The sequence below is a fragment of the Mus musculus genome, chromosome 11 (assembly GCF_000001635.26).
Source record: "Mus musculus strain C57BL/6J chromosome 11, GRCm38.p6 C57BL/6J".
NCBI classification, from domain to species: domain Eukaryota; kingdom Metazoa; phylum Chordata; class Mammalia; order Rodentia; family Muridae; genus Mus; species Mus musculus.
In genome coordinates, this window is record NC_000077.6 from 24,550,316 (window position 1) to 24,570,974 (window position 20,659).

The following is a 20,659-nucleotide window of genomic DNA, read 5'->3' on the forward strand; positions in this document are numbered from 1 at the left end:
CAGAAAACTTATGACCAATAAGAAATATGATACATCTGTGAAGTCTACATAGAACCTACTTCAAGTTATAAGATGTAATTTATGTAATAATAAATTACAATTGTCTGGTTGAAGAGGAAAATATAAGCTAGAATAATATTTAGTATAATGATGCCACTTCATGATGTCATTTTGTGAGAGATGTGCCATCAGTAAGCCCCAGTGAACTGCCATTGTGACACTCAGATGGACAATAGAAGAATGCAGGATTGAAATAGCTATAGCTGTGCTACAACCTGCATCAATTTGGGATTGACCTGCCTGGGGCAACAGGGAATAAAGAAAGGACAGACACACATACAGGAAGGCTGGAATCAGCTTGGCTATGCACTTTTAGAGAAATGTACCAGCAACCCAGAAACATGGCATGTTTATTATATATAGCTGAAGAAGGAGGCATGTTTATTATATTATATATAGCTGAATGAATAAGGAGGCAGGATAGCTAATTTTGAGAGGGATGTCTTTAGGGGAGACATCTCAGGCTGCTGAAATTTGAGGAGGAAGGTGTGGTGGATATCTTCATACAGTGTCATCTATGCTTGGACCAGGAGAAGACTATGCCATTTCCCAGAGTCTGACCTAGGGAAGGCCTTGCCTTACCCTTGGGTCTAGGGCATTAGGTTCCTGATAATGCCATGTTCACGTCAACTATCCACATTCAGTTAGGCACCTACTCTATCCATATACTATCTTGACAATTATACATACCTCACTATGGCACTTGAGGAGTTCTCTGGTTTTGCAAACTAAATGGGTGTTCTTTCGGTAGCTGTTCCTCTTGTTTATATGAAGTGATGCCCACTTCATAGCATAATGCTTCATTGTGTCTATTGTGAAGTAAAACTATACTGCTTTATGCATATAGTGTGTATACTTTGTAAAAACAGACTGACATTTCTCCTCTCTTGGCCTTTGTGCTATTATACTTGCATGTATATTATAAAACTCACAATAGATTTAAACTTGATTTTGTGTTAAACAACCAATTGTCTTTTAAGTAATTTATACAATCTAAAATATATTTTGTTAATCTAACCATTTAGCTTTCTTTTCTAGTACTCTTCATATTTCTGTGCACTTCAATTTATATCTTCTATCATTTTTTCTCCTGCTTTAATTATTGCCACTTCATGTAATGGATGTCTTCTGGTTGTGAATTATTTTAGTTTTCTTATATTTTACAATATCCTCATTCTGCCCTTATTTTAATGGTCTTTTTTATATTGACAACTTGGCTCTCCATTCAGTGACAATGGATATGTTACTCCAGTGTGTTCTAGCTCATGTTATTTCCAAGTAAAACTTTTCTCCATTCAACTCTCTGTTCTGGGTGAATGTACTTTTCTTCTTTATCATTCATTTTTTAAGACATTTGATGATGATGTGCCTTAACATAGTTTACTGCTGATGTGTGTGTGTGAGTGTGTGTGTGTGTGTGTGTGTGTGCTTGAAATTTCTGCTTTTCAAACATATTTAAAATGTGTGGCCATTCTTTCTCACTATCATTTCTTGACTGCTTTCAGAGTCTCAGAGACATGAACAGCTGGCCTCTTCTCATCGGCCCACAGCTTGTAGTTTCTCCATTTTTTCCTACTTGGAAAGTTTCTATTGACATGTCTTCAATGTGCTAATTTTCTATTCAGCAGCGTCTAACCTGCTCTTCATCTGATCTAGAATATGCTTCATCTCAGACCTCGCAGTTTCTATCTTTACAAGTTTGACTTGGGTTGTTTTACAAATATTATTTTTCAGTTTTCAAGTGGCATGATAAAATACTCTTTTATCCTTTTTAAGTTTCTCTTTTTTCTTCATTTTTTTCTTCAAACCTCTTTTATCGGAAGGCCAAACAAAATTTTCATTTATTGTATTTGAGATCACTGTTTTGTGAAAATGCTGCTTACATTTTCTACTACAAAAAAAAACCCTATAAATTATTTTAGAAATGTAGAGAAATATCCATTTTAAATTGTGAGAAAGGTGCACCATAGTTACTGTTGCAGTGCAGCCATGACTGCGTCTTCCGTGTTTCTTAAATGCCTATCTTATCTGATAATATATAATATGAAGAACAGTTATGGAGAATATCTTGTGGCTGTAGATAGTCAATCATAGGCACAGGAGCTGCAGAAGCAGACTATGCATATGCCTGTTGGTGCATATCTTTGTGCACATATGCATATGCCTGTTGGTACAGATCTTTGTGCAAATTTGCAGCATTGCTTCCATATTGCCAAGTGCTATCATAACTTCTGCTAAGTCCCTGTTGGGTTACCAGTCCTAAAACTGGTCTGAATAGCAGCAGATCGAAAATTACTTCCAACACTCCCGCTAGTATAATTTACATCACTATAAACACCATTCTGAGTTTTAGTCACAAATCTCTGTGAAGCAGACTAGAATAATCTCTGTCAGAGTTTTCCCTGTCTCTAAAGATGAGTTTCTGTCAAGAGAAACATGCCTACTCTACCTCTGGAACAACCTACGCCTCTGTCTTCAACCAATTGAAGCAGCTTGGGATTAATAGCTTGATTAACTTCCTGAAGCACAGTGATAAGGTCACTCACTATAGTAATTTGAGTAGAAATGGCCCCCATAGACTCCTGTGTGTGAATGCTTAGCCCATAGTCAGTGACACTATTAGAAGGTGTGGCCTTGTTGGTGGAAGTCTGTCACTGTGGAGGCAGGCTTTGAAATCTTACAAACTCAAGGCAAGCCAGTGTGTCTCAGTCTTCTTCAGCTGTCTTTGGATCAAGATGTAGAATTCCAAGCCCTTTCTCCAACACCATGTCTACCTGCATGCTGTCATGCTTCTTGCCATGGTTAAACCTCCGAAACTGTAAGCCAGTCACAATTAAATGTTTTTCTTTATAAGAGTTGCTGTGATCATATTTTCTTTTCACAGCAGCAGAAATCCTAAGACAGTTGCCCACTTGCTTTATGTATGTGCTGTGCCTGGTTGGTAGTGTGAGCATGTCTTCCAATATGATGAATATAACCCCCTGAGGAAGTAGAGTAGTTATAATTGATGACAAATTTCACATCCTCCACATCGATACCTCTTGAGGCCATATGGATTGCAATCAGAATAGGAGCTTTTCCATGTTTGAATTTATTTAGAACCTAGCCATGCTCCTGTTGGTTTTTGTCAATATAGATGCCCATGGTAGGGCACCCATTCCTCCTCAATTTTCTGGTAAGTTCATCGAATTTTCTTTTCATTAAAAAGCAAGCAAACAACAACAACAAAAAAACCACAATGGTTTTATTCTCCTCATGCATGATCATTCGATGAAAACTTATTTCACCCTTTTCTACATCATGGCATATATCCACAGTCTTTGTTATGTTTTGTGCTCAGTTCTAGTGCACCAATATTGATATGAATATAGTCTATCAGGAAATCGTCATCAAGCTGTCTTACTTCTTTTGGCCAGATTGCACTCTACATTAATGCTTGCCTATCAGGTCTTATTTGATTCATGATTTTCCTTATTGGTGTTCAAAGCCCATGTCAAGCATTCTATCAGCTTCACCAAGTTAAGATAGGTTGTTCTCAGATAGGTTGCTCCACACTTTCAAATGTCCATCGGTCTTCCAGGTGTTGCAACACCGATTTCCATACTTCTCTGAAAGTATGGAGCATTTCACAAGTGTTTCTGCCATCCTTGTTCAGGAGACATACTAATTTTCTCTGGTGTAATATATGGTATGTATGTGTGTGTATAATATAGTGTTTCCTTCCAGAGTGAGGAATCTTTCACTTTTTACCTGTTAACAAATATCATTTTAATTACTTTTAATGTGCTTGTCTACTAATTCTATCATGGGTCTGTTTGAGGGTTTTTTGTTTTGTTTTGGTTTGGTTTTTTTGTTTGTTTTTTTCGAGACAGGGTTTCTCTGTGTAGCCCTGGCTGTCCTGGAACTCACTCTGTAGACCAGGCTGGCCTCAAACTCAGAAATTCACCTGCCTCTGCCTCCTGAGTGCTGGGATTAAAAGCGTGCACCACCACGCCTGGCTCTGTTTGAGTTTTTTTAATTTTCTTTTAATTATGATAATATTTTTCTATTATTTGTAGGCCTGATGATTTTAATTGGATAGTAGAGATTATGAATTTGATCTTGTTAGATGTTCCATATTTGACTGTTCTTTTTAAAAATTTATTCTTCTCTCACATATTACATCTCAATTACAGTTTCCACTCCCTCCGTTCCTCAGTCTCTCCACTCCCCCAATCTCCTTTATTCCCCAGATCCACACCACATTCACCTTCCCTTAGAAAAGAGCAGGCCTTCCAGGAACACCAACCAAACATGGCATAGCAAGCTACAATATACCAGGATAGACCATCACATCAAGGCTGGACAAATCAATTAAATAGGAAGAAAAAGGTACTGCAAGCACAAAAGAGTCAGAAACAACTCCCTTCCTCACTGTTAGGAATCCTACAAGAACACCAAGCTAATCAGCCCTAACATATATGCAGAGGACCTAGGTCATACCCCTCCAACTTCCCTGATCTCTGCCACTCTCTCTGAGTCCCAGTCACTTGATTCTGTGGATTGTGTTCTCCTAGTGTCACTGTCCTCTCTGGTTTCTTTGATCATTCCTCTCCCTCCTCTGCAGGAGTCCTCAAGCTCTACCTAATGCTTAGCTGTAGGACTCTGCATCCATTACCATCAGTTGCTGGATGAAGTCTCTCTGGTCTCTCTAATGATGTTTATGCTATGTTCTGATCCCAGAACACTCTGCAGGCAGGATAATCTGTAGGTTGAAGGTTTTTTTGGATGTGTTAGTGTCCTAATCCCTCTACTTGAGACCTTGGTTACAGAAGACGGCCCATTACTATGAGTCTTTGCCAAGTTTACTCCTCAAGTACTATATAATAAATAGATATGGAGAAAGTAGACAACCTTCTCTTGTTCCTGACTGCAAACTTAAAGCAATTGTAGTGGAATAGCTTTAAGTTTCTCTTCATTTAATTTGTTGTTGGCTATAGGCTTGCTATAAATTGCCTTTATTGTGTGAAGTATGTCACTTTTATTCATGATCTCTTTAAGACTTATATCATGAACAGGTGTTAGATTTTGTCAAAGGCCTTTTCAGCATCTAATGAGATGATCATATGGTTTTCTTCATTCAGTTTTTTTATATGATGGATTACATCAACATATATTGAAACACCTTTGTGTCTCTGGAATAAAGCCTATTTGATCATAGAAGATGATCTTTTTTATGTGTTCTTGGATTCAGTTTGCAATTACTTTATTGAGGTTTTTTTTTGTTTTTTTTTTTGTCTTTTCATCAATGTTCATGAGGGACATTGGTATGTAATTCTCTTTCTTTGTTAAATCTTTATGTGGTTTGGGTATCAGGGTGACTATGGCCTTCCTTTTAAAATAAAATTGACATTGTTTATTCTGTTTGTATTTTGTGGAATAATTTGAGGAGTATTGGTACTAGCTATTCTTTGAAAGTTGATAGAAATCTACTCTAAAACCATCTGGTCTTAGACTATTTTGGTTGGGAGACTTTTAATGAATGCCTCTATGTTTGTTTTTACAGGTTATAGGACTATTTAAATAGTTTACCTGATTTTGTTGTTGTTATTGTTGTTTAACTTTGGTAGGTGGTATCTATCTAGAAAATCATCCATTTCTCTCAGATTTTCTAATTTAGTGCATTATAGGTTTTTGAAGTATGACCCAATAATTCTTTGGATTTTTCTCAGTGTCTGTTGTTATGCCCTCCTTTCTTTTCTAATTTTGTTATTTTGGATATTGTCACTCTGTCTTTTAGTTAGTTTGGATAAGTGTTTGTCTATCTTGTTGATTTTCTCAGTAAATCAATTCTTTTTTTTTCATTGATTCTTTGTATTGCTCTTTGTCTCTATTTTATCGATTTTTGGCTCCCTGCCTGATTATTTCCTCACATTTACTACTCTGTGATTTGGTGTGTTTGCTGTTTTTTTGTCTTTTTGTTTTTATGATTTTCCCCTAGAGCTTTCAGGTTTGCTGTTAAATCACTAGTATGAGATCTCTTCAATTTCTTTATGAAGGCACAGGAACTTTTCTCTTGGCATAGCTTTCATTGGGCCTGGTAAGGTTGGGCATGCTGTACACTTGTATCTATTGAATTTTAGGAAGTCTTTAATATTCTTCTTGGCACAGTAGTCATTCACTATAGGGAAATTTTCTTCTATGATTTTGTTGAAGATATGTTTAGCCTTTAATCTGAGAATTCTCTTCTATTCCTATTATTCATAGGTTTGGTATTTTCATAGTGTCCCAAGTTTCCTGGAAGTGTTGTCTTAGAAACTTTTTAGATTTGACATTTTGTTTGATCAATGTTTCTATTTCTTTTATGATATCTTCTATTCCTGAGATTCTCTCTTCCATTTCTTGTATTCTGTTGGTGATGTTTTTGTTTGTAATTCCTGTTCTCTTTCCTAGGTTTTCTATCTCTAGTATTGCCTCTGTGTTTTCTTTATTGATTCTATTTCCATTTTGAGGTATTGAATAGTTTTATTTATTTTCTTCCCCTCTTTGTATTTTCCTGTATTTCTTTCTATTTATTCATTTGGTTGTATTTTCCTGTTTTTCTCTAGAGAATGTATTTATTTCCCATTTAAATGTCTCTATAATCTCCATAAGATTCTATTTAAGGTCATTGTCTTTCTCTTAAGGTATCTTAGGATATGCAGGGCTTGCTGTAGTAGGAGAGCTGGGTTCTGATAGTTCCCTATTGCCCTGGCTTTTCTTAATTCTGTTCTCATGCTTGCCTTTAACCGTATGGTTGTCTCTGGTATTTGCCTGCCTGGTAGCTTGACTCTGGGACTGCAGGTATAGCTAGTAGTCTCTAATGGCAGCAGGCCTTTAATTGTCTTGGGTGACAGCAGGCCTCTGATTGGGTGGCAGTGGGCCTCCAGGGAAGTATGCAGAGCTGGTTGTCTTGGGTGTAGTAGGCAGCCTAGAGGCAGGCTGAGCTGTGTCCTGGGTAATGGAGTGCAGATCTGGGATTGCAGGTAGAGGTGTGAACCAGAAGATGGAGCATCAGAAGATAAGGCCAACCTCATGGCTGCTAGGCTTGCCAGGATATCCAGTTTTCATTTTCTTTATTGCTTCTATTTCCATTTTCAGGTCTTGAACAGTTTCCTTCACTTGTTTTATTGTTTGTTGACTTTCTTGGCATTTATTGAATTCCTCCAATTTTTGTTTGTCTTTTACTTGATCTTTAAAAACTTTGTATTGATTCCTTGTACGTTTCACACCATGCACTCCAGTCCTGCTTATCTCCTTGTCCCCCTCATATCCACCTTTTGAACTACAGTCTTTTCCCCAATATAATACTCACACAAACAAACAACAATAACAAAAAGCCCAAGGCATCGAAAACATCTCATCATGGAGGCTGTAGTATGTCACAGTGTCTCATGATGTATCCCTCTTGTCCATACATCTTCAATTGCAAATGTTCATTACAATTCATCATTGGTCTGATTCACAATCTCTTGATTCTGTAGCTCCATCAATACTCATCATAAGTTCTCCCAGTTACTTTGTTGTTGCCCTGTGTCACAGAGATCCTGCTGCTTTGGATCATCAGGACTGGTCCTTTTACATGTCCCAACTGCTCAAAGATGATGTAGTAGATTTGGGGTGGGCCAATTCAGGCCCCTAGATTTGGACTTGAGTGATATCTAAGCTGCTCAGCCCACCAGCTCTCCCTTATCCACACCATCAGGGTGAACTCTCCAGCACTGCTGGAGCACTAGGCCACCTAATGCCACCACTGGCAGGAGGCAGGGTCAGTTCTTTTGCTCTCATGCCCTCGGGACTGGGTTGCCAGCACCCATGTCTCCAAACTAAGCTCTACTGTGCTACCTGGGCGAGGCACAAGTCCAACTCTCCTGAGTGCTCCAACTAGTGAAAAATGAAGATAGCTTTCCAGAGTGCCACATCCAGTGAAGGGTGTGGCCAGTTATGCACAGCCCCTGGACATACACAAGGTCCCCAATGCTTCCCCCACCATGGACATAACTATGCTTTTTAGTGGTAATATGATCCACCAACATCAACAGACCCATGCCACTGAGTAGCTATGGACTCAGACATGGCCTTCAATAGGACATTTGCTTGGACTTCACCATGGCCCTGAGTGGCGGGACTGGCCACTGATAGCAGGCTAATCCTCTCTACCCTCCAGTCTCCAATTTCATCTCTCTTCATACTGTTCAAACGTCTCCACTTCTCTTTTTCTTCCATCTCTGACTACCACATACTTGTACATTGTGGTAGCTCTTATTGTAGGCTCAACACATGGCTGGTGGACTCCTGGGTAACATCTTCCCTCTTTGCTGAGTGGCATGGCATCTAGTGGATGCACTGGAGTGTGGGTTGCATGGTGGTCCACAGGTCTTTGTTTTTCACTGCAGTGCTTAGATTTGATTTGATTTGCGTTGACTTCTATGAGTCCTAGTCTTGAGACAGTCTTGGTAGCTTTGGCCACCAAGCAGGGCATAAATCTAGGATGAACAAAGAATTGCCATCTGCTCTGCCCTTGAAGAAGAACAGCACCAACAACAAGGTGTCTCTTTTCCAATTGCCAGGGAGGTTCCTCAAAAATTTAAAGGGTTTTTTTTTTTTTCATTTCCTTTTAAGGACTTCTATCATCTCCATAAAGTTGTTTTTAAGGTCATTTTCTTGTGCTTCATCTGTATTGTAACATCCAATATTTGGTGTTGCAGAATAGCTAGGCGCTGGTCATGCCATGTTGCCCTGGATATTTTAAATGTGTTCTTACACTGGCATTTGGGGTATCTGGGTTTAGGATGACTATAGGTCTAGGTGCTGACTTCTGAGTTTGTCTCTATTGGATTGGTGTTTTGTTCTTTGGTTTTTGTTTCCTATTTGTCTGTCTGGTTTTTGTACCCTAATTTCTGGCCACTGGCATGATCTCTGACTCAGTAGGCAGCCTCTGTTTAAGGGGCTGGACTTACGGTGGCTAGCTTGGCTTTGGGTGTAGCAGGAGGTTTCTGCCTGAGCTGGGGAGTTGGGAGCGTGGGCTATATTGATGAAGAGGGGGATGGAAATTGGGAGTTATGAGTGAGAGGAAGAGGCCTACAAATAGGCTTCCTGTCTGGAGTTCTGGTGGCTGGTGTGGTCTCTGGTCCACCAAAGAAACTCTGGCTGAGTTCACCTACCTTTTATTTCTGGTTTGCTTGGTCTGCATTTGTTCTTCAAATGATACTAGTTCTTCTGACTGATGTGGTCTGAACCTAGAGAGCAGAACTCCACCTATGTTGGAGCCAGGGATATAGCATGGGGAGAGCATTGCAGTGAGATGGAATGGGGGTGGAATAGGCTTTGGGAACCGAATCTTGGGTATGGGACAGTTCAGCTGGCAGGTGGGTCACTTACCTTTGGTTCTAACTAGTATGGTAATTTAGTGTTCTTATAAATATTTTGAGCTTTATTCTGAGATATTATAAAATTATTTGGAAGTAGTTTGAGTCTTGTAGATCATACCTGTATTTATCAGGCTAGATCAGAGTAGTTTAGAACTAATTTTCCCACCACTAAAGCAAAACCTTCATTTGTACAATTATTGTACTTGAAACTGGCTGGCAGAGTGGCCCTATGTTTTTTTTTTTTTTTGCTATTTCCAACCCCTATTGCCCCACTCCTCACCCCTGCTGGAATTGCTAAGTTCCCAATTTCCTTTAGCAGGTTACTGTTCTGCCAAATTCTGCGTGGACCTTCCTAAGCTACCACCCAGTTTGTGTCTCTGTAGCACTCCTCCAACAGTATCTTCCCTGGATACTTTCACTATCAATAAGAAAACAGTGTCCTGGAAGAGCACTGGACTCCATGAAAATCGCTCTCCTTGCACAGTGATCTGGAACCTTCTGCAAGTGGTAATTTGGGGGAAAATACTGTGAATTTGGATCTAAATCATGCTCAAAGCCTCATGGGTCCAAGTTATGGCTGCCACTTTATGGTGATATTGGCAAGTGGAGTTTAGTAGAAAGTCTTGGTGGGGGTGGGATGTGGGGTTGGGGGGGTATGCTTGAAGTATTGTATTTCACATTCCTTTCTCTCTTTTTCTTCTCAAGTGCTATGAAGGTTTGAATATGCTTGACACGTAGAAAGGTCTACTATTATGAGGTAAGGCATTGTTGGAGTAGATGTAGCCTTATTGGAGGAAGTGCATCACTGTGGTGGTGGGTTTTAATGTCTTATGCTTAAGCCCTGCCCAGTGCAGAAGAGACCCTCTTCCTGGATGCTTGTGGAAGACAGTCTTTTCTTGGTTGTCTTTGGATCAAGATATAGAACTCAGCTCCTCTCCAGCACCATATTTGCCTGCATGTTGCCATATTTTCTGCCATGATGATAATGGACTGAACATCTGAAACTGTAAGGCAGCCCAAATTAAATGGTGTTCTTTATAAAAGTTGTCTTGGTCATGTTGTCTCTCCATAGCAGTAAAACCTTACTGAAGACAGAAGTTGGTACCAGAGACTGGGTATTTCTGTGAGGGGCCTGACCATACTGGAGATGTCAGTACCAAGGGATGACCACCAAGACCATTGGCAGTAATGGAATAGAGTCAACAAAAACCTAGAGTACTATAGAGGGCAGAGCTGAGGAAGTGATGTACTCCTCTTTTGGAGGACTACAGAAGATCATATCATCTGTAGATCCTAGACATTGGAACAAGAAGCTGTAAGGTCGAAGTGGCCTTGGATATTCCAAGATATTAAGATTTCAGAACCATGGGGTACCTGCTGATGAAAGCTGCCACCAAGAAGTAGAAACCAGCCCAAGAAAAAGAAGGTTGTTGCAGTCAACAAAGATGGAAGGAGTTGGAGATTTGAAGAACACTTTGACATCAGACATGGAGATGCAGAATTTAAAGTTTGCCTACCTGGTTTAGGTCTTGGCTTGGTCCAGTATTTCCTCACTATGACATTTTAGAATGGTAATGTATATATCTCATGATGTTGGAAGTCTATGATCTGCTTTTTTAATTTTGATCTTATAGGGGATTACAGTTAAGAGATTGCATTAATTTCAGAAGAGACTTTGAGCTTCAAACAGTGTTGAGACTATGAGAGACTATGGGGACTTTTGAAGTTGGATTAAATGTATTTTGTATTATGCTCTGGCTAGGTATGGCTCCCATAAACTCATGTGGGACCAAGGAGTAGAATTTGATGATTTAAATATGCTTGGCCTATGTGAAATGCTCCTACTAGGACGTGTGGTCTTGTGGAAGAAGTGTGGGGGTAGGCTTTGAGGTCCTATGCTCAAGCTCTGCCCAGTGCAGAAGAGATCCTCCTCATGTCTGCCTGCAGAAGACAGTCTCTTCCTGTCTGTGTTCTGATTAAGATGTAGAACTCTTAGTTCCTTCTTCAGCAACATATCTGCCTAGATGCTGCCATGCTTTCCACCATGATGATAATAGACTGACCATCTGAATCTGTAAGGCAGCCCCAATTAAATATTGTCCTTTATAAAATCTGCCTTGGTCATGCTGTTTTTTTCACAGCAATAAATCCCTAACTAAGACAAGTGCCATGATAGGATTATCATACTCTCCCTAACCATGATAGGACTCTCCATGGGTCCAAATTCACTGGGCCAGGTGACCATGAATTAAAACATGAGCAGATTACAACTTTGCTCCTTTTACATACTTTCAGATAGCTTGTCACAGCAATGAATGGAAAAATGGGGACCATAAAGATTCAATGTTTATTTCCATGAGAACCCTGGAATTTAACAAGTAGTTACTACTCTAAAATGCATTTTTAATTCGATATTTGTTGCTTGTTTTTTAATTGTTTTAGGCTGTAGAGGGTGAAACCAAATTCCCTCATTTCCTATTGGCTAGAAGCAATATTTGCACTATTCTTTATAATTTAAAAAGTTTTTGTATTGTTTTCATTTTTTACATTTATTTATTTTATATGCAAACATCTCTCTCTCTCTCTCTCTCTCTCTCTCTCTCTCTCTCTCTCTCTCTCTCTCTCTCTCTTTCTGTCCCTCTGTGTGTGTGTCTGTGTGTGTATTGGATTTTATAAAAAGAAACCAGGGCTTCCGGTCGGTGCAAGCTGTAGGCCACCTTGGGCGCGAACTCAGCAGATGGTCCCACAGTCCCCAGAGGACTCTCCACACTGCAGGTGCCCTAGCACGCCCAGAATCTTAGGATCACTGGTGAGTGGAACACAACATCTGTTCCAAACCAATTGTGACTGGCCTGTGACAGCCGGATCAAGGACACGGGGGGCCTGCATGGCCAGTGGCTCAGGTTCCTTCTGATTGGTGCTGGTATACCATGGGTTCGAACACACCAGACAGCCCCGTGGTCCCCAGAGGAGACGCCACTTCCAGGTGCTGTAACACACCCAGGATCTTAGGATTCCAGGATATCAGAAGCTTGGCCACACCAGGATTTCAGGGTCTCAGAGGAAGCTTGACTTCCAAGAACTCTGACACATCCAGAATCTCAGGTTCACAGAAGCCCGGAATCACAGCATCACAGAGAAAGCTGGACTCTGAAGAGTCCTGCCTGAATCAACCTGGCTTATAGGAAGGACAGGCTCCAATCAGATATATTGAGGGCAGCAAGCACTTGAGATAATCAGATGGCAGGAGGCAAGCCTAAGAACAGAAGCATCAGAAACTAAGGTAACTTGGCATCATGAAAACCCAACTCTCCCACCATAGCAAGTCCTGGATACACCATCACACCAGAAAAGCAAGTTATGGATCTACAGTCACTTCTCATTATAATGATGGAGGAATTTAAGAAGGAAATAAGTAACTACCGTAAAGAAATACAGGAAACACAGGAAAACAGCTAGAAGCCCGTAAAGAAGAAAAACAAAAATCCCTTAAAGAGAGATAGGAAAACACTACTAAACAGGTGAAAGAATTGAATAAAACCAACCAGGATCTAAAAATGGAAGTAGAAACAATAAAGAAATCACAAAGGAAGACAACTCTGGAGATACTAGAAAAGATATCAGGAACCATAGATGCGAGAAGAGATGGAAGAAAGAATCTCAGGTGCAGAATATTCCATAGAAAACATAGACACAACAAATCAGAGAAAATGCAGAATGCAAAAAGATCCTAACTCAAAACATCCAGGAAATGCAGGACAAAATGAGAAGTCCAAACCTAAGGATAATAAGCATAGATGAGAATGAAGATTTTTCAACTTAAAGGACCAGTAAATATCTTCAACAAAATTATAGAAGAAAACTTCCCTAACCTGAAGAAAGAGATGCCCATGAACATACAAGAATCCTACAGAACTCCAAATAGACTGGACCAGAAAATAAATTCCTCCTGACACATAATAATCAGAACAAAAAATGCACTAAATAAAGATAGAATATTAAAGGCAGTATGGGAAAAAAGTCAAGTAACATATAAAGGCAGACGTATTAGAATTACACCAGACTTCTCACTAGAGACCATGAAAGCCAGAAGATCCTGGACAGATGTTATACAGACCCCAAGAGAACACAAATGCCAGCCAAAGCTACTATACCCAGCAAAACTCTCAATTAACATATATGGAGAAACCAAAGTATTCCATGACAAAACCAAATTCACAACATATCTTTCCATGAATCCAGCCCTTCAAAGAATAATAAGTGGAAAACACCAACACATGGAGGGGAATGATGCCCTTGAAAAAGCAAGAAAGTAATCCTTCAACAAACCTAAAAGAAGATAGCTGCAAGAACAGAATCCCAATGCTAACATCAAAAATAACAAGAAGAAACAATGACTTTTCCTTAATATCTCTTAATATCAGTGGACTCAATTCCACAATAAAAAGACATAGACTAACAGAGTGGCTATATAAACAAGACCCAACATTTTGCTGCGTACAGGAAACCTATCTCAGGGAAAAAGACAGACACTGCCTCAGAGCAAAAGGCTGGAAAATAATTTTCCAAGCAAATGGTCAGAAGAAACACGCTGGAGTAGACATTCTAATATAGAATAAAATTGACTTCCAACCCAAAGTTAAACAAACAAACCAAAATCTAAGGAGAGGCACTTCATACTCATCAAAGGTAAAATCTTCCAAAATGAAATCTCAATTCTGAATATCTAAGCTCCAAATGCAAGGGCATTCACATTCATTAAAGAAACTTTAGTAAAGCTCAAAGCACATACTGTACGGCACACAATAATAGTGGGAGACTGTAACACCCCACTCATCAGTGGATAGATCCTGAAAACAGAAACTAAACAGAGACACTGTGAAACTAATGAAGTTATGAAAGAAATGGATTTAACAGATATCTACAGAACACTTTTCCCTAAAACAAAAGGATATACCTTCTTCTCAGCACCTCACAGTATCTTCTCCAAAACTAACCATATAATCGTCTCAAAACAGGTCTCACTAGATACAAAAATTTTGAAATTATCCCATGCATTCTATCAAATCACCATGGACTAAGGCTGATCTTCAATAACAACATAAATAATAGAAAGCCAACAATGACATGGAGGCTGGACAATACTATACTCAATGATAACTTGGTCAAGGAAAAAATAAAGAAATTAAAGACTTTTTAAAGGTTAATGAAAATGAAGCAACAACATACCCAAACTTATGGGACAGAATGAAAGCAGTTCTAAGAGGAAAACTCATAACTTAGAGTGCCACCAAAAATAAACTAGAGAGAGCACACTAGCAGCTTGACAGCATACCTAAAAGCTCTAGAACAAAAGGAAGCAAATTCACCTGATAGGAGTAGACAGTCAGAAATAATCAAACTCAGGGATGAAATCAACCAAGTAGAAACAAAAAAACTATACAAAGAATCAACCAAACAGGGAGCTGGTTCTTTGATAAAATCAACAAGATAGATAAATCTGTAGCCAGACTAACTGGAGGGCACAGGGACAGTATCCTAATTAACAAATTCTGAAATAAAAAGTGAGACATAACAACAGAACCTGAGGAAATCCAAAGCATCATCAGATCCTACTACAAAAGGCTATACTCAAAAGAACTGGAAAACCTGGATGAAATGGTCAAATTTCTAGGCAGATTCCAGGTACCAAAGTTAAATCCAGATCAGATTAACTATCTAAACAGCCCCACCATATCCCCTAAAGAAATAGAAGCAGTCATTAATAGTCTCCCAATCAAAAAAAGCCCAAGACCAGAAGGGTTTAGTGCAGAGTTCTATCAGACCTTCAAAGAAGACCTAATTCCAATTCTTCTCAAACGATTTCACAAAATAGAAACAGAAGGTACTCTACCCAATTTGTTCTATGAAGCCACAATTACTCTGATACGTAACCCACAAAAAGACCCAAAAAGAAAGAGAACTTCAGTCCAATTTTCCTTATGCTTATTGATGAAAAGATACTCAATAAAATTCTCACAAACTGAATCCAAGAACACAGCAAAATGATCATTCATCATGATCAAGTAGGCTTCATCCTAGGGATGCAGGGATGGTTTACTATACGGAAATCCATCAAAGTAATCCACTATATAAATAAACTCAAAGACAAAAAAACACATGATCATCTTGTTGTATGCTGAGAAAGTGTTTGACAAAATCCAACACCCATTCATGATATAAGTCTTGGAAAGATCAGGAATTCAAGATGCACACCTAAACATAATGAAAGCAATATACAGCAAACCAGTAGTCAACATCAAACTAAATGAGAGAAACTTGAAGCAATCCCACTAAAATCAGGGACTAAATAAGGCTGCCCACTCTCTCCCTACCTATTCAATATAGTACTTGCAGTCCTAGGCAGAGCAATTAAACAACAAAAGGAGATCAAGGGAATACAAATTGGAAAAGAAGAAGTCAAAATATCACTATTTGCAGATGATGTGACAGTGTATATATAAGTGACCCTAAAAATTCCAGCAGAGAACTCCTAAACTTGATAAACAGCTTCAGTGAAGTAGCTGGTTATAAAATTAACTCAAACAAATCAGTGGCCTTTCTCTACTCAAAGGATAAACAGGCTGAGAAAGAAATTAGGGAAACAACACCGTTCACAATTTTCACAAATAACATAAAATGCATGGATATGACTCTAAGAAAGTGAAAGATCAGTATAAGAACTTCAAGTCTCTGAAGAAAGAAATCGAAGATCTCAGAAGATGGAAAGACCTCCCATGCTCATGGATTGGCAGGATTAATATTGTAAAAATGGCTATCTTGCAAAAGCAATCTATAGATTCAAAGCAATCCCCATCAAAATTCCAACTCAATTCTTCACAGAGTTAGAAATGGCAATTTGCAAATTCATCTAAAAAAACAAAAAATGTAGGATAGCAAAAAGTATTCTCAACAATAAAAATAACTCTGGCAGAATCACCATCCTGACCTCAAGCTGTACTATAGAGCAATTGTGATAAAAACTGCATGGTGCAGTGACAGACAGGTAAATCAAGGGAATAGAATTGAAGGCCCAGAAATAAGCCCACACACCTATGGTCACTTGAACTTTGACAAGGAAGCTAAAACCATCCTGTGGAAAAAAGACAGCATTTTCAACAAATGGTACTGGCTCAGCTGGCAGTTAGCAGGTAGAAGAATGTGAATTGATCCATTCTAATCTCCTTGTACAAAGCTCAAGTCTAAGTGGATCAAGGAACTCCACATAAAACCAGAGACACTGAAACTTACAGAGGAGAAAGTGAGGAAAAGCCTCAAAGACATGGGCACATGGGAAAATATCTCTAAACAGAACAGCAATGACTTGTGCTGTAAGATCAAGAATGGACAAATGGGACCTCATAAAATTGCAAAGCTTCTGTAAGACAAAAGATACTGTCAAGACAAAAAGGCCACCAACAGATTGGGAAAGATCTTTACCAATCCCAAATCCAATAGGAGACTAATATCCAATATATATAAAGAACTCAAGCAGTTGGCCTCCAGAAAATCAAATAACCCTATTAAAAATGGGGTATAGAGCTAAACCTAGAATTCTCAATGAGGAATACCGAATGGCCGAGAAGTACCTAAAAAAATGTTCAACATTCTTAATCATTGGGGAAATGCAAATCAAAACAACCCTGAGATTTCACCTCACACCAGTGAGTATGGCTAAGATCAAAAACTCAGGTGACAGCAGATGCTAGTAAGGATGTGGAGAAAGAGGAACACTCCTCCATTGCTTGTGGGATTGCATGCTGGTACAAACACTCTGGAAATCAGTTTGGTGGTTCCTCAGAAAGTGGACATAGTACTACCAGAATATCCAGCAATACCTCTCCTGGGCATATACCCAGAAGATGTTCCAACTTATAATAAGGACACATGATCCGCTATGCTCATAGCAGCCTTATTTATAATAGCAAGATGCTGGAAAGAACCCAGATGTCCCTCAGCAGAAGAATAGATACAGAAAATGTGGTACATTTACACAATGGCGTACTACTCAGCTATTAAAAACAATGAATTCATGAAATTCTTAGACAAATGGATGGATATCATCCTAAGTGAGATAACCCAATTCCAAAAGAACACACATGATATGCACTCACTGATAAGTGGTTATTAGCCCAGAAACTTAGAACACCCAAGATAAAATTTTCAAACACATGAAACTCAAGAAGAAGGAAGACCAAAGTGTGGATACTTCATTCCTTCTTAGAATGGGGAAAAAATACCAATGGAAGGAGTTACAGAGACAAAGTTCAGAGCAGATCCTGAAGGAATGACCATCCAGAGCCTGCCTCACTTGGGGATCCATCCCATAAACAACCACCAAACCCAGACACTAGGCAGATGCCAACAAGAGCCTGCTGACAGAAGCCTGATATAGCTGTCTCCTGTGAGGCTCTGCCAGTGCCTGGCAAATACAGAAGTGGATGCTCACAGTCATTCTTTGGATGGAGCACAAGGTCCCCAATGAAGGATCCAGAGAACTACCCAGGGAGCTGAAGGTGTCTGAAGCCACTTAGGAGGAACATCAATATGAACTAACTAGTACCCCCAGAGCTCCTTGGAATTATATCACCAACCAAAGAAAACACATGGTGGAACTTGTGGCTCTAGCTATATTTGTAGCAGAGGATGGCCTAGTCGGTCATCAATGGGAGGAAAGACCCTTGATCCTGTATGCCCCTGTATGGCTCTATGCCCCAGTATAGGGAATGCCAAGACCAGGAATGAGAGTTGGTAAGTTGAAAGCAGGGGGAGGGGGAGGGGATAGGCGATTTTTGGAGGGGAAAGTAGGAAAGGGGATACCATTTGAAATATAAATAAAATATCTAAAAAAAGAAAGAAAGAAAGAAAGAAAGAAAGAAAGAAAGAAAGAAAGAAGGAAGGAAGGAAGGAAGGAAGGAAGGAAGGAAGGAAGGAAGGAAGGAAGGAAGGAAGAAAGGAATAATATTTCTTTTGGATTTAATGCTAAAGCTGCCTTTCTCTTGCTCCTTTTCCTGTTACAGTTCTTTGCTGAGGCTATCTTTACTAATCTGATCATCTGTCATTCTTGCCTAAATCCACCGTAGCTTGTGAAGAATGCTCAGTCAGCATCCCGGCCTCTTTCCAGTAGTCACAGTTGTCCCCATTTCCCATCTTCCCTTCAGGCATGCTTCTGATCTCTGTCATGGTGGTGATCTCTGTCATGGTCTCTGGAGTCAGCTGCTATTCATTCCTACTCTTTGGCAACTCAAACTTGAGAAACTATCATTTTCCAGATTTTCATCTGATAAGAATAAAAATTATATTATGTACTTTCTAGAGTTGTTGGGAACATGGAGAGAACTTTGGGAAGCCTGACTACCAATCCTGATGGTGAGTTCTGTAGTGACATGACTCATTATTATGATTATTCCTTTAAGGAACAGTGCTCCTTGCTCTCGAGGCTCTTTTTAGCATTGTTCTTCCTTATGGAACCTCTCCCTATCTCTAGCCTCATGAGTTTTCACCCGAGGAATTCCTTTTTCAAATGAATCTCAAATTTTTTCCAACAAGGAGAGTGTCTCTGCCTCTGGTCTTGGCAGGATCTCTGTGGCATAGAATATATATATATATTATATATATATATATATATATATATAATTTGTCTTTGTGGGGTTTTTTTGCCATTATTTTCTCTTCTGTCTCTGTTTCTTTAACAGATGCAGAGACCGGGGAGTTACTGCAGGTCATCAAATAATAGTAAATGAAGAATGAATGAAGTCCAAGATGTCTAGTGAAAAGAACACAGATGAACAGAAAAATCATGCTCAAGATTGCCTTTGGAGCTTCCCTGTGAACTACCAGATAAGGCTGCAGCAGTGATTTCTCTAGTTCAGTGCTAAGTAATGCTACTTGACAATAAAAAGTTTATGACCTGGAGATGAAAAGGGAGGGGGAAAAAAAGCAACCATGAATCAAAATGAACAAGGATTCCTAACCCCTGTCCTTGCTCTGTGGCCCACATGCTCAGTGTAGACACTATTGCTACACAGCTGGGCTTTCAAGAATTGCCTGCCAATATTGACATTACCCCATCCTATGTAAGGAAATCAAGGTGGACTGGTGAACAATCACTTTCAAAGCTAATTATTAAACCTGCAGGTCAGAGCTCTCAAGCTAATGCTTGTTGACTTAATGGCAATTTTGGTGTTTGCTCTTTAAAAAAAAAAGAAATGATATTTTTGCTCTCTTTTCACTATGACACAAGGCAGAATTCTTACATTTTTTTTTTGAGGCAGTTTAAAGGGCTTCCTGCTTAAGTTTTCTGAGCAGTTGTTTTCTTTCTATCCCTCTGCTCTCTTCTATTTCTCTCCTTCTTTCTATTGGATGTTAACTTAGCAGCAATGTTTGTCTTGTTCATTAGTTCTTCTGCAAGGACATTTAGAAATCATGGTAAGTCCACTTCCCATGGTCCTTTGTCCTCTGCAAATCTCTGGAGGCTTTGTGCAGAGATCCTTCATGAACAAGTCATTGGTGATGGGCTCTGAGTACTGTCCATTCGTAGGCAGCTACCTTTCTGAGTACTGTCTATTCGTGGGCAGCTCCCTTTCTGAGTACTGGCCATTCATGGTGACCCTGGAGATGAAGGTTGGGAGTAACTCTGTGTCCCTTGCAGGGTTCTCCCCTGAACACTAAGCCCTGTGCTCCTGGTTTGACCCTCCCAGTAAAAGCCATATCCCACTGCTTGGGTCTCCTTGCCTTTCCTTCACACCACATCTCAGTCTACAGTGAATGACAACAGGGGTGTTTGGGAATACTTATTTGGGGAAGGAAACTGACAAGGTATCAGTTCTTTCTCTGCTAACACTTGGCATGAATTTGAGTCTATCAGTATATTTCCACTTATTGATGAGCAGATCACAGACTAGCCCCTGGGCATGTTTTCAAACTTAATGAAGAAAAGACAGTTCATGACACCAGAGCTCTTCATCTCACTGACAGCATCAATCAAGAGGTTCTCTGATCCTCTGACTGCTCCAGGAGTAAAACCTTAAGTGCAGAAAAGGTAAGGGCCATGGAAGGGAATGAAATGGAGATAGAAGTTTCTGGTTCATGTTGTATGCCCTGCTTTACCTCACTATGGACTCTGCTGGGGACAGTAAAACCAGGGGTTAGAGTTGGTAGCTGGGAGATCA

The 20,659-nt window shown here is 39.5% G+C and overlaps 1 long non-coding RNA gene and 1 pseudogene across 1 annotated transcript in view; one reads left to right on the plus strand and one right to left on the minus strand.

Moving 5' to 3' along the window:
• The window catches only part of 4933430M04Rik (RIKEN cDNA 4933430M04 gene), an 88,043-nt gene extending 68,407 nt beyond the window's left edge, over positions 1 to 19,636 (plus strand). The window contains exons 2-4 of the long non-coding RNA NR_045857.3: positions 9,769 to 9,956; positions 10,155 to 10,206; positions 19,184 to 19,636. This is a non-coding gene — a long non-coding RNA (RIKEN cDNA 4933430M04 gene). The remainder of the gene's footprint in view (positions 1 to 9,768; positions 9,957 to 10,154; positions 10,207 to 19,183) is intronic.
• Positions 2,930 to 3,668, minus strand: Gm12067 (predicted gene 12067; annotated as a pseudogene).
• Positions 19,637 to 20,659: the final 1,023 nt, after the last annotated feature.